The sequence below is a fragment of the Plecotus auritus genome, assembly GCF_963455305.1.
Source record: "Plecotus auritus genome assembly, chromosome: 6".
NCBI classification, from domain to species: domain Eukaryota; kingdom Metazoa; phylum Chordata; class Mammalia; order Chiroptera; family Vespertilionidae; genus Plecotus; species Plecotus auritus.
The window spans coordinates 55,292,630-55,307,233 of NC_137773.1; the positions used below are offsets into that span (position 1 = coordinate 55,292,630).

Sequence of the window (14,604 nt, forward strand, 5' to 3'; positions counted from 1 at the left end):
TGCTGGCTCCTAACCGCTCAGTCTGCCAGCCTGATCGCCCCCTAACACTCCCCTGCCAGCCTGATTGATGCCTAACTGCTCCCCTGCTGGCCTGATCACCCCCAACTGCCCTCCCCTGCCAGCCCAATCACCCCCAACTGCCCTCCCCTGCCCGCCTGATCGCTCCCAGCTGCCCTCCCCTGCAGGCCTGGTCACCCCTAACTGCCTTCCTCTGCAGGCCTGGTTGCCCCCAACTTTCTCCCTGCCGACCTGATCTTGCCCCCAACTGCCCTCCCCTGCCAGCCATCTTGTGGTGGCCATCTTGTGGTGGCTATCTTGTGATGACCTGAGGGCAGCCATCTTGTGGCAGCCATCTTGTGGTGGCCATGTTGTGATGACGTGAGGGCATCATGTGAGGGTGCGAGGACCACCTAGGCCTTTATTAGTATAAATAGAAGTGACATTCTGAGCTATCCCACTGTAAAGAATTATAAAATTAAAGAAAGAAATGCTTTAAGTTTTTGTATTTTGCTGAAAATTCTTTTTCCCAGGGTCTACAAAACATTAATTTTTATATTTCTCCATTTGTGTGTGTGTATGTGTGTGTTTGTTTTTAAATCAATAACTAATCTAGGACTAGCATTATGTTTGCTAGAACTGACATTTACTCAGTACATAAAGTCCAAAGTTTAGTTTCCTTTCCTTTTAAAATTTATTTTATATTTTGCAATGTTTTTTCCCCTTAATATTTAAGTTTGTTGATGTTTAGATCTTTTTCTTCAGTGAAGCACGAGTTACTTTTCGTGGTCCCTGATCAGTTTCAAACAGTTGGCACACCAGTGGCACTGTTGACTGCTTTCTGGGCAGCCTCTCTAGCTCGATGGGCTTGAAGAACAGTGACTAATGTGTGTTCCAAGCTTTAGAACTGAGAGGCTCTGGAGACCCCAGCATATGAAGAAGTTCTGAATTATCCATCTCCAACAACATGCCAGTGACTTTACCAGCAAGAGTAGGTTGCCTGGCTTGAATTAGAGGAAATAGCCGTTCACCCAATATTTGCTTTTGCTCTTGAGGAGGGGCAGATGCCAATATGGAAGCAGTCAAAGGCTCCTGACCTTGTACATGAGCAGCAGGCTGCTGCTACATGGTAACTGGTGGCTGTGTGCTAAGATGTTGTGGAGAATTGCAAACTCCTGTAGCATATTTATACTGTGGACGGTGTGGACAGCAGGAATAGCTGCAGCCGCTGCCGCTGCAGACGTGGACCCATTGCCTGTGTTGATGTGTTAGCAACATGCTGTGTGGACATGACATGTGAAACCTGCGAAGAAGCTGGTCTCACAGTACTAAATGGTCCAGGAGCAGCTGGGCAGAAAGCACCAGGCAGATTTTGGAATGGATGAGGTCTGGCACCCTGAGCCCTTGGTCTTAGTTGAGCAATTTGACCAGGAGGATAGTATGCAGCCCGGTTCTGAGTCTGTGAGATAGCTGCCAGGAAGTAACCTGAAGGAGGTGCTGGCTGGTAGGGGGTAAGATTACCGGTTGGGCACAGCTCTTACACTTGCCATTCTCTGCATATACTGGTTAGTGAGGTGAGCTTGGTGCTCTTCCTTGCACTGAGCTAAAGCTACATACAATGGCTTGGTAGCCACAGTCTACCATTCATTTCTGTAATTGCTTTAGTGGCTTCTTCTGGGAGGAGAAACATACAAAACCGAACCCTTTGCTGGGACCATCCTCCATCATAACCTTTGCACCAGTGATTGTATCAGATGGAGAAAACTCTTTCTGGAGACGTCCGTCATCAATACCATCATCAAGATTTTTCACATAAAGGTTAACACCCTGGTATCTGGTGGCCCTATCTTGGTTCATGTGTTCAAATTTGCACCTAAGTTCCGTCTGCCATTCCACTTTTTTAGGAGCTCGGCTAATGTAGATTTGTTTTCCATTGAGCTCCTTTCCATTCACCTCATCCACAGCTTTTTGTGTATCTTCATGCCTTTTGATGCTTACAAATTCAAAACCTTTGGATGCTCCTCCTTCACCCATCATTTCTTTGACACTTAAGGCAGGTCCAAACTTGCCAAAGAGGTCCTCAAGGTGCTCGTCATCCATGTCTTCTCCAAAATTCTTGATGTGAACGTGGTGAACTCTTTTGCTCTAGCTCCCAGTCCTGCTTCTCGTTCTTTAGGAGACTTAGATTGCCCAACATACACTCTGCGACCATTTAGAAGCATTCCCCTTCACTTTTTTCAATAGCCCTTTCAGCTGCTCCCTGGGTCTCAAAATGTACAAATCCATAACCTTTGGGACCATTTTCATCACAAACGACCTTGCATGAAAGGATATTACCAAAAGCAGAAAGTGTATCATGCAGTGCTTTATTCTCAATGGATTTGCCCACATTTTTAACGACTATGTTGTCCACTCCACTTTTGTGAAGTGAAGGATCACGCTGAGACCACATGCTGCACGCTGGCTTGCCCTTTGTAACATCCAGATTCATGGTGTGCACCGCATGCTCGGCGGCAGCAGGCGGCTGGAAGTTCACCTACGCGCTGCCCAAGGAGCGGTGGGTGACATGTCCCTGCAGATGCAGAAGGACAGGATGGGCCGGCCGGCCGGCTGAACTTCTCGTAGAGCATCGCCTCGGTCACGTCGGGGTGTAAGGTTCCCCACGTAGAGCGAGTCCCTAGGGTGGCTGGGGGCGCTGGGGTCCTGCAGGGCTGGGACCTTTCTGTGAGAGGAGAGTGGGTGCTGGGGGCGGGAGGAGGGGCGCGAGTCGGGGGTCAGAAGGGGAGGAGGGGAGCTGGAGCAAGCGCTGGGGGACAAAAATCCACTGGAATCAACAACTGCTCAACAGTAGGGCCTCAGGCTGCCGGGTGGAGAGAGCGAGGGGTGCGGTGTCGAAGCGGCAAGAAGGCTTGGTCTCTTGGTTCCTTCTTGGAGCTGCTGTGGGGCCACGGACGAGTGCTTCACCAGGATATTTTATTTTATTTTATTTATTTATTTTATTTTATTTTATTTATTTTATTTTTTTCAAAATTTTTATTAAGGTATTATATGTGTACAATGGTAAGATATGTTCACCAGGATATTTTATAAAAAGGAAGAAAAAAAAGTCTCCGGCAGGGGAGACGAGGATTTTTTTTGGGGGGGAGGGGGTAAAAAAGATTAAAAAATAATAATAAATGTGTGTTCCAAGCCTGGAGCACACACTCCGCACTCTCAGCACTAATGAGGGGGAGAAAGGGCTAATGTACTTTTTAAAAATTGTGGTAAACTACACACATCACCACCTTCACCATTTTTCAGTGTGAAGTTCAGTAGTGTTAAGTGTATTCACATTGATTTTGAGCCAATTTTCAGAACCTTTCATCCCACCGTGACCACTGTGATGATTAATTTTATATGTCATCTTGGACTGACCACAGTGCCAAGATATTTGGTCAGATGTTATTCTGGATGTCTTTGGATGAGATTTACATTTAAATTGGTAGATGTTGAGTAAAGCAGGTTGGCCTCCATAGTGTGTGTGTGTGGGGGGGCCCATCCAATCAGTGGATGGCCTGAATAGAATAAAAGACTGACTTCTCTGGAGTAAGAGGGAATTCAGTAGATACCCTTCAGACTTAAATGGTGGCATCGCTCTTCCTTGGCCCTCCAGCAGAGGGCCTACCCTACAGATTTTGGATTTGCCAGCCTCTGTAATTGCATGAACCAATTCCTTCAAATAAATTTCTCTTTATGCATCTGAATACCTACTGATTCTATTTCTCTGGAGAACTGTGTGTAATACATTCATTAAACAGCAACTCTTCCTTTTCCTCTCCCCAAGCCCCTGGCAACCACCATTCTTTTTGTCTCCACTTTAGGTATCATATGTAAGTAAATCATACAGTATTTGTTTGTGCCTGGCTTATTTCATTTAGCATGATGTCACAAGATTCATTCATGTTATAGTAGGTGTCAGAATTTTCTTCCTGAACATTTGGAAGCAACGAAAGGGTCCACTGGGGTTGCTTCCCTTTGGTGGACCCTTTGGTTGCTTCCACTTTTTGAATAATTTTGCTACGAGTACAGGTGTACTCATATCTCTTCAAGGGTCTGCCTTCAATTCTTTTTTTTTTTTTTTTGATACTAGTTTTTTTTTTATTATAAATTCACTTCAAAACTTATTTAAAAGTTATCCTGGTACAGCTCTGTTTTAACACTACACTTACATGTATCAACTACAATTAGGATTGCTTTAGTTTCCAGTTTGAATTTTTTTTCTTTGCTCACAAAAGCAGGAAATGCATGCAATTTTTTAAATGTAGGAAATTATAATTTTTTTTTTAAATTTGGAAATTACAATTATCCACATTCTATCTCAGATTCTTTCTTTCTTTCTTTTTTTTTAATTTAATAAATCTTTGTTGTTCAGATTATTACAATTGTTCCTCTTTTTCCCCCCATAGCTCCACTCCACCCGGTTCCCACCCCACCCTCTGCCCTTACCTCCCCCACACTGTCCTCATCCATAGGTGTACGATTTTTGTCCAGTCTCTTCCTACACCCCCCACACCCCTTTCCCCACAAGAATTATCAGTCCACTCCCTTTCTATGCCCCTGATTCTATTATATTCACCAGTTTATTCTGTTCATCAGATTTTTTATTCACTTGATTTTTAGATTCACTTGTTGATAGATATGTATTACTTATTCATAATTTTTATCTTTACCTTTTTCTTCTTCCTCCTCTTCTTAAAGAATACCTTTCAGCATTTCATGTAATACTGGTTTGGTGGTGATGAACTCCTTTAGCTTTTTCTTATCTGTGAAGCTCTTTATCTGCCCTTCAATTCTGAATGATAGCTTTGCTGGGTAGAGTAATCTTGGTTGTAGGTTCTTGCTATTCATCACTTTGAATATTTCTTGCCACTTCTGTCTGGCCTGCATAGTTTCTGTTGAGAAATGGGCTGATAGTTGTATGGGTGCTCCCTTGTAGGTAACTAACTGTTTTTCTCTTTCTGCTTTAAATATTCTCTCTTTGTCTTTTGCTCTTGGCATTTTTATTATGATGTGTCTTGGTGTGGTCCTCTTTGTATTCCTTTTGTTTGGGGTTCTGTGGGCTTCCTGGACTTGTAAGTCTATTTCTTTCACCAGGTGGGGGAAATTTTCGGTCATTATTTCTTCAAATAGGTTTTCAATATTTTACTCTCTCTCTTCTTCTGGCACCCCATAATTCGGATGTTGGTATGCTTAAAGTTGTCCCAGAGGCTTCTTACACTATCTTCATATTTTTGGATTCTTTTTTCTTTTTTCTTTTCCGGTTGAGTGTTTTTTGCTTCTTCGTATTTAAAATCTTTGACTTGATTCTTGCGCTCCTTTAGTCTGCTGTTAGATCTCTGTATAATATTTTTTATTTCAGTCAGTGTATGCTTAATTTCTAGTTGATCCTTTTTCATATCCTCGAGGGTCTAGCTAAATTTATCGGCCTTTTCTAGAAAATTCTTGAAAAACGACTGGATATAGAGTGGTTTTGAACTCTATATCCAGTCGTTTGCTTTCCTCCATTTCTGTCATTTGTGACCTGTTTCTTTGTCTCTGAATTTTGGCTGCTTCCCTGAGTTTGATAGAGTAGCTTTGTGTGCTAGGTGTCCTATAGGGCCCAGTGGCTCAGCCTCCCCAGTTACCTGAGGTGGACACTCTTGGTGCACCCCTTTGTGGGCTCTGTGCACAGTCTTGTTGTAGTTAAGCCTTGATTGTTGCTGGTATCACTGGGAGGGATTGACCTCCAGGCCAATTGGCTGTGAGGATCAGCTGTGTCTATGCTGGGAGAACTTCTGTGCTGGAGACAGCCTTATGAGACAAGACTTGCAAAAGCCTCTGTGCTCAGCTTGGATGGGTCAGAATTTCAGGGTGGAGCAGACAACATTGGTTTCCTGTCAGCCCTGCCCTAATAGGCCCCTGTGTCTCAGTGTTCTGTGGTAATCGCTGCAAGTACCTCTGAGAGAAAGCCGCCCTTGAGTTCCGCCTGCTGCCAGACAGTCCAACTTCTCCCTGAATGAGTCTGGGTCCCCAGAGTCTCACCCGGAACTGGAGTTCAGTGCAGTTGGGAGCTTTTGTCTCCCTCCTGCTTGAGAAAGCCAGCTGTGCACTCAGTTGCCACCCTCTCCGCACGCGCTCGCGCCTCGGTACCTCTGCCTTTCGCAGTTCCTCTGAGTCTCAGTGTGCTTTTCTCTTTCCTGACAGTCCAGGTTCTCCCCGTATGTCTGGGTCCCCAGAGTCTCGCCCGGAACTGGAGTTCAGCGCAGTCAGGAGCTTTTGTCTCCCTCTCGCTTGAGAAAGCCAGCTGTGCACTCAGTTGCCAGTCCTCTCCGCACACACATCTCAGTACCTCTGCCTCCTGCAGCTCCTCTGAGTCTCAGTGTGATTTTCTCTTTCCTTCTAGTTGTAGAATTTCCACTCAGCCAGCCTTCCTGTGGTTCTGGATGATGTCCATTTTGTCTTTTAGTTGTAGTTTTGAAATTGTTGTGTGAGGCAGCAGTTTAGGTGTTTACCTATGCCGCCATCTTGGTTTTCTCCTGCCTTCAATTCTTTTAAATATATATATATATGTGTATATATATATATATGTATACACACACACACACACACACACACACACATACTAGAGGCCCAGTGCACAGATTCGTGCACTGATGGGGTCCCTTGGCCTGGCCTGCGCCCTCTCGCAATCCGGGACCCCTTTGGGGATGTCAGAGAGCTGGTTTTGGCCTGATCCCCACAGGCCAGGCTGAGCAACCCCACCGGTGTCTGAATCCATGCACCGGGCCTCTGATATGCATATAAGATCTTTGGTTAGCCCTAGCTGGTTTGGCTCAATGGATAAAGTGTCAGCCTACGGACTGAAAGGTCCCAGGTTTGATTTCGGCCAAGGGCACATGCCTGGGTTGCGGGTTCAATCTCCAGTAGGGGGCGTGCAAGAGGCAGCCAATCAATGATTCTCTCACATCATTGATGTTTCTATCTCTCTTTCCCTCTCCCTTCCTCTCTAAAATCAATAAAATATATATTAAAAAAAAGATCTTTGGTTAATCTCTTCTCCCCCTTCCCTCTGAGATTCATCAGTCTGTTCCATGTTTCCATGCCTGTGGTTTCTGCTCCTGTGTAGATCAAAAGTGGAATTGCTGGGTCATATGGTAATTCTGTTTTTAACTTTTGAGGATTCATCACACTGTTTTCCATACTGGCTGCACCATTTTACATTTCTACCATCAGTGTACAAGGGTTCTAATTTCTCCACATCCTTGTTATTTCTAGCAATAATAATCTTGTAGGAACCTAAAATAATCTCTTATAGTGGTCATTTTTGTTATGGGATGGTATTCTATATGTGTGAGTGTGGAGGGAATGCTGATACAGACTTGATCCTAGAAAATATGTTAAGACTTGATACATACATATTTTAGAACACATTTACATGGTGTCAAAACAATTATTTGGAAGGAAAAAAATTCTGTCAAGAAGTTACTTTGCCATGTGGTGCTAAGTGTCTGGAGTGGCATGTTTCATTGTTTAGAATTTGTAGACAAGCCACCTTATTCAAGGTTTTTCCTCATAAAATGTACATAGATCATTATAATTGTGACCAAGTCATTTTGAGAGGTAAGTATTTTAAAACTCTGAGGGAGTTTAAACTGTAAAGCAGAAGGTACAAACTGGCAGGCCCCAGGCCAGATCAGGCCTGCAGACTTATTTGATTTGGCCTGCATATTTATTGGCCCACATAGAGTTTTTTAAAAAAAGTTTGAGTTAGTTGACAACTTTTTAAATGGAGAGATTTCATGCACAAATCTTGATTTCTAAATTTTGAGGAAAAACTAGCTGACCTGGCAGGACTGGGCCTACATTCCCACATGGCAACAGTTGGCTGTAGCTGAGGAGCAGCTGTCCTTTCAGCCTGAGCGTGTGTTAGCCAGTTCTCCACGGTCCCACCCAGCCTGAGACTCCAGAGCTCGTGGACACCCAGGCAGCAGACATTTCGGCTTTGCCAGGAACCACTTACAACTTCCTGTAATGTCTAGTGGGATGTAAGGCCCAGGGTGGGCTCTCAACCAGTGTTTTCTTGGTTGTTTATTGATTCTGATTTTTTTATGTCCTAAAATCATTCAGGATCCTTCCTTTCTTTCTTTCTTTCTTCCTTTCTTTCTTTCTTTCTTTCTTTCTTTCTTTCTTTCTTTCTTTCTTTCTTTCTCTCTCTCTCTCTCTCTCTCTCTCTCTCTCTCTCTCTCTCTCTCTCTCTCTTTCTCTCTTTCTTTCTTGGTGGAAAAGGAGACAGTTAGACTATGGGCTTAACTGAATGAAATACAAAAATAAAAGGATTTAGACAACACAGAGATGGGGAACACCTTAAAAGAAAATAATGCAAATGTAATTTTTTATTAAGCATTTAGCCTTGAACTCTTTTTCCTATGTGAGGAAAACTGAAGAAAACAGCACCCAAGACGTGTTTCAAGCTAAACCATCTGTTTAATACAAGAGGGAAACAAGGGGCAAAAGGTTAGTCAGCCGTCTTACAGTGGCAGAATTCTTGAGTTAACAGATAGAAATAGATATAGAAAATGAGGACCATATGGTTGGCTAGATCAGAGCCACTGTGTGTGTGTGTGTGTGTGTGTGTGTGTGTGTGTGTGTGTGTGTGTGTGTTTGCAAGGCCACCCACTGAGAAAAAATTCAACTTATTGTGTCTCAGCATATTAACGACTCCCTTTTAATTACTGAGGCGTTGGAGAAGTTCTGTTTTCACTTTCATGTGATAGCAAATAAAAAAAAAGTGTTAAACAAAAATGCAAGCAACTTCTCTCTCTCTTTTATTGGTCTGTTGGGTAAGAGACACATGAAAGTCTTTTCGAAGATATGCCTTAATCTCCAACCCAAAATGTGGTTTCAAGATCTTAAAAGTTCTCATCACAAGAAAAAATTCTGTAACTATGTGCAGTGACAGGTGTTAACTAGACTTATTGTGGTGATCAGTTTGCCATGCATATAGATATTGAGTCATTATATTGTATACCTGAAACAAATATAATATTATAGGTCAATTATACCTCAATAAAATAAATGAATAAATATGAAATTTTAGAAAAAAACAAAACAAAAAAGACAGCTTCATCAAGTGGGTTATTATTAGATATTTCACTTTTCCTTATAATCATATTCTATAATGATAAACACTAAAAAAAAAATGTCAGTTTAGGTCCTTGACAGAAAGTTAAAAGCCTTTTAAAGAAACTTAATAAAATTGCTTGCTGCTGAGTTATTACTATATTTAAAGGAAGGCTGCAATAAAATTCAGCAACAAGTTGAATTCTTAATAAATATATAATTTCTTTAAAAATATCTCACATAATGATTGCTTTTTAGATAAAACATGTAACATATATGTTAGTGTGTATATGTGTGTACATATACACATATATAGCCTCTTTTTGCTATATTATTTATAAATTGATTTTACTCTGAACTTGAATTTGTGATTTGATGATAGCACCAAATGAGTCCTTCAAACAAAAAAGGACATGATCTCATGAGCATTATTTTAAAAGTTTACTCATTCAGAAGTCTTTGTGTTTCTAGAAACAGCAGTCTCTGCCTCCCGAATGGCCAACTGAGGAAAATGAGATAACCCTGGCAAAGGCGCAAAGGGAGGATAGTGCCTCTGGGAGTCAAGTGCTGGCAATCACACCTCAGGAAGTCAGGATGCTTGACTCTATAACAAAGAACATCCCAAAGTCTAACTCTCCAAATATAAATGATCAGGTAATATATTAAAAATTAATTTGGACTAGAATTAGCCCATGATTCACTTGCTGTAGATCTAAACAAGCAAGAACATGAGTTAGCTTACAACTAACAGGGCAGCTTGTCTGCTAGCTGCAGGGGAGAATAATGTACAGGAAAAGGTGACGTAATGATTGTCTCACTTTCATTATTCTCTCCCAAATGAATAACCTTCCACACCAAGGATGAGCTCACTCACTATTAATGGAAGAACATCTGGTGAGCGAGGGCCCCCAGCTGAACATGCTGCTGGTTTGGGACTATATTTAACCAGCAGAAACCCAATCATTGTTGCATGTATCACATATGCAGTCCAGTTATATTGTGAAAAGAACTAAGAGGTAAGGATATACTCCTAAAAGTATTTTAACATGCAAGGTTTTTCCTTATGAAGCAAGGCATTAACCTGTTCCAAAAAAGATCCTAGGCTATTATTAGAGTGGAATATCTTACACATGTGACAGATGCCTTGTCCTCTTTGGCTAAGGCTCGGATGCTTGCCATAGCTATCTAAGTTTAAATTTCAAATCACGGATAGGAATCTCTCTCCTTCAATTTCCTTTCCCATTCTTAATTTCCAGGCAGGCCTGCCACACTGACAATGGTGAATTTTGCAGTGTAATCTATCTAATAGATTTACTGTAAATGATGAATCATCCTCGTATTTAAATCTAATGAGTAATGCTATAAGTCAATTTTGTTTTTAAAAATGCAGCATAGCTAAGGTCATCTGTTAAATGTGCTAATATAGAGAAATGTCAATATTCAGAACACACAGCAGCTGGTCCTAACGGTCACAGAGCTGGAATACTCTGGAATCAGCCATGTGCCAAAACCTTTAGGGGGATTGCTCACTTAAATCATGACATTTGGAAAATAATTTCATTCCATCAGGATTCAAGAAACTTCCTCAAATTTAAGCATCTCTCATGGTTCTCCTGGTAAAACATAGTAACACATCGTTAAGAGACTAACAAACTATTATTGTTTTTATTTAAAAGACTGTTATGAAAATAATGCCTATTTTCTGAAGAAAATATGGGAAATTCAAAGAAGCAAAAAGAAAACACAATTAATTCTGATTCCAACCACTCAGGCTTTTTGTGGATGTTAGTCTTTTCAAATTTAAGTACATATAAGCATTTTCTCATCTTATTAACTATTCTACAATTTCATTCTAATGGCCATGTTACATTACATCAGATGGCTATACCATAATTTATCAAATCAGTTTCCTATTGGACACGTAGTATAGTACTAATTTCTTGCTATTATAAACAAAACTGTGGTAAAATCTGTATAGCTAAATTTTTGCCTATATAGGTGATTATTTCTCTGGGCTATATCCACAGAAGTAAGATTCAGTCAAAGTGAATGTATGTTTTTAAGGGCCTTGACATTGGTTGATGATGCCTTTAGGGAATGGGAGATTTGTTTCCTTCTCTGCACAAGATATCCCTGAGACTGGAGCTGCTGCCCAGTCCCTCTGCTTCAGTCTACCTCTGGTTCCTCACGTATAAAATAAGAGGACTGGAGCACTGGGAGAACAAGGATGCTCATCCTGCTAAATGAATTTCATAGTTACCTCCTTTAGTCTGTTCAATAATCCTGTGAAATAGGATAAGCAACTTGGTGAAGTCCAGACAGCTTATAAATAGAGGAGCCAGAACTTGAACCAGATTTGCTATCTCAAAAGTCCATGCCCCAAACCACTAAGTTACCCAGTTTCTTCTGGGGTTATCACTCATTCATTCATTTATTAATTTGATATAATGTGTGAGGGTCACTATGTACAGAATATACAGTGATGAACTGAATAAACTTCTTGACCTCTGGGATTTTCTGGAAGAGTGACAGACAATAAGTTACAATATACAGTCTCGTGTTACTTAACGACAGGGATACATTCTGAGAAATGCGTTGTTAGGCAATTTCATTGTGCTAACATCATAGAGGGCACACATAGCCTACTACACATCTAGGCTATATGGTCTCACTCAGCAATTTTCAACCTTCTTAACTCATGACACACATGAACTAGTTACAAAATTCTGCGGCCCACCAAAAAATATATATTTGCCAAACCGACAAAGAAAAAAGGTATAATTTTTATTCATTCACACCAGAAAGCTATTGTTGTGTGTTGGCTGTTCTCATTTTTTTTTTAAGTTAACAATCTAAAAGAAAAGAGGTCAGTGCCCCTGACTAAATAGTCAAGTATTGCATGTTTTAAAAATTCTTGTGGCACACCACTAAAAATTGCTGGGCTAGCCTATTGCTTGTGGGCTATAAGCCTACATGCACAGCATGTTACTGTACAAAACAACATGAGATTAAATCAAGAACGAGGCAAGTTATGCAATCAAGAGACAATAAACACGAGCTGCCAGTGTAACATACTGTTTTACAGCGAACTTTTAAAAATAAATAGGCCCTACGCAGTTTGGCTCAGTGGATAGAGCATTGGCCTGCGGCTGAAGGGTCCCAGGTTCGATTCTGGTCAAGGGCATGTACCTTGGTTGCGGGCATATCCCCAGTAGGGAGTGTGCAGGAGGCAGTTGATTGATGTTTCTCTCTCACCGATGTTTCTAACTCTCTATTCCTCTCCCTTCCTCTCTGTAAAAAATCAATAAAATATATTTTTAAAAAATAGAAACAGTGCTCTCTAAAATAATAATAAAAAGTGTGGTGTAGTACATGCAAAAACCATAGTCATTTACTATTATTATCAAGTATCATGGACTATATATGATTATATCTTCTATTTATTTATAATAATAGAAGGGTAATATGCTAATTAGACTGGACATCTTCTGGATGTCATTCTGGATATCCTTTCTGACTAAGATGGGCCCCAGGGAAGCCAGCCTGGGTTCCTGGTGCCTGCAGGCGGCTGGAGGGAAGCCAGCCCAGGTCCCGGGTGCCTGTCGGAGGGAAGCCGGTGCCAGCAGCCAGGGGAAGGAAGGCCTACTCTTGCACGAATTTTCACGCATCGGGCCTCTAATATATACATAAAAGCCTAAGTGACCGTTCGACCGTTCGACCGTTCAACCAGTAGCTATGATGTGCACTGACCACCAGGGGGCAGACACTCAAAGCACAGGCATGGAAACATGGAACAGACTGATGAATCTCAGAGGGAAAGGGAGAGGGGAGAGGGCAGGAAGAGATTAACCAAAGATCTTATATGCATACTAGAGGCCTGGTGCATGGATCCGTGCACTGGTGGGGTCCCTCGGCCTGGCCTGCAGGACGGGCAGAAACCGGCAGTCCGACATCCCCCGAGGGGTCCCGGATTTCGAGAGGGCACAGGCCAGGTGGAGGGACCGCACTGGTGCACGAATCCGTATGATTATATGTGCTGTACTTTTGTACAGACTGGCAGTGCAGTAGGTTGGTTTACACGCAAACGTGTACTGTGTTGCCTTATGATGTCATGACTTTATGATGCTACCACATCTCTAGGCGATTCATCTTTGTATAGGAGGTCTGTCCTTGCCTGGATATGTCCTTATGTAGTGCATGCCTGTCTCATCAGGTAGCAAGTTCTATGAAGGAAGATAAAGCAGGGGAGAAGGATAAAGGATGCCAAGAATCCTGCTGAGGTGGGATTGTGGGAGAAAGCCTGTCTGAGCGCATGTACAGAAGAACCAACTCTCCAGTTAGAGAAGCAGTAGGGTAAAGGCTCTAGGATCAGAGCACATCTCATGTGTTTGGGGAACTGCACAGAGGTGGCTGGGGCTGCAGGGCAGTGAGATGTGGGGGAGACAGTTTATACTGTGTCTATGAGACATCCAAGCCCATTCTGGGGGTGGGAGGAGTTGAAGCTGCCAGGCTGGCGGAATAGACACTGCTGCGCAGTTTGAGCAGGAAAGAAGGCTAACGACAGTCACCTGATCTCCTGTTGTCCAATTGGTTTTAGGTAGCTGGGAACTTAGGCCATAGCATTAAAACCCCAGCCCTCGGTGCCCAGGAATGGCCCACGCCAGCTATTTCTGGACTCAAAGGGAAGAATTCAGATCCCTGGCTCATTCCGCCTTACGTATTCCATTACCCGTCCTTCCCAGAGGAGATGCTAGGCCTCACCCTATCCAAGGCTTCTATCAAAATAGAAGATAAACAGTTTCTTTGGCTGGAAAGATCATGTGGAATTGGGAAAACGGCCATTTTAAAGTTCAAAACGATGTGCTTATTAATCACATTGGAGGACAAACACATCTATCCGGAGACCAGCTGTTTCCTGCTGTCATTTAAATCTTTCAATCCCACATGTTCTGCTACAGGAAGGAATCTAACTTCCTTTCCAATTCTGGTGAATGTGTCTTTTAAAATTTAATTTGGTGTTAAATTAATTTATTATACATTATTAAAAACCTTCATGTTCTAACAGACGATTTTCCAAGGGTCTAGTAACGATATCATTGCTTGGTGGGACTTACCTGCAGCAAATGAACTGGGTTCGTGAACAGGTTCTTCAGACTTAAGAGATATGAAGTCAGTTGAGAGATTTTATATGCTTTAGAATCTTCCAGTTTCAGGATTTAATTTATTCTGTGTGCATTAGGAGGGAAAATCTTAACTGCTAGAACCAGAATCTGTTTTAGGGAAATACCTGTACTCCATGGACTACGTGGGTAGGAGGTGCATCCTAAGGGCATGGGGAGCTGGAGACAAAGAAAGAACAGTCATAGCTAGACTGCACGGAGGTGGGAAAAACCGAGCAGACTAGTAATGTGGGAGAGCAACTGGGAGAGCAATACTAACTTTAGCCGAAAGTCTTTTAAGATGTTGAAT

General features: G+C 42.1%; 1 pseudogene across 1 annotated transcript in view; it reads right to left on the bottom strand.

Annotated features, from left to right (window-relative positions):
- Positions 1-799: 799 nt before the first annotated feature.
- The window catches only part of LOC308251645 (polyadenylate-binding protein 1-like), a 50,582-nt pseudogene continuing 36,777 nt past the window's right edge, over positions 800-14,604 (bottom strand). Inside the window, exon 3 of the transcript in view lies at positions 800-2,803. The product of the transcript in view is annotated as a polyadenylate-binding protein 1-like (transcript). The remainder of the gene's footprint in view (positions 2,804-14,604) is intronic.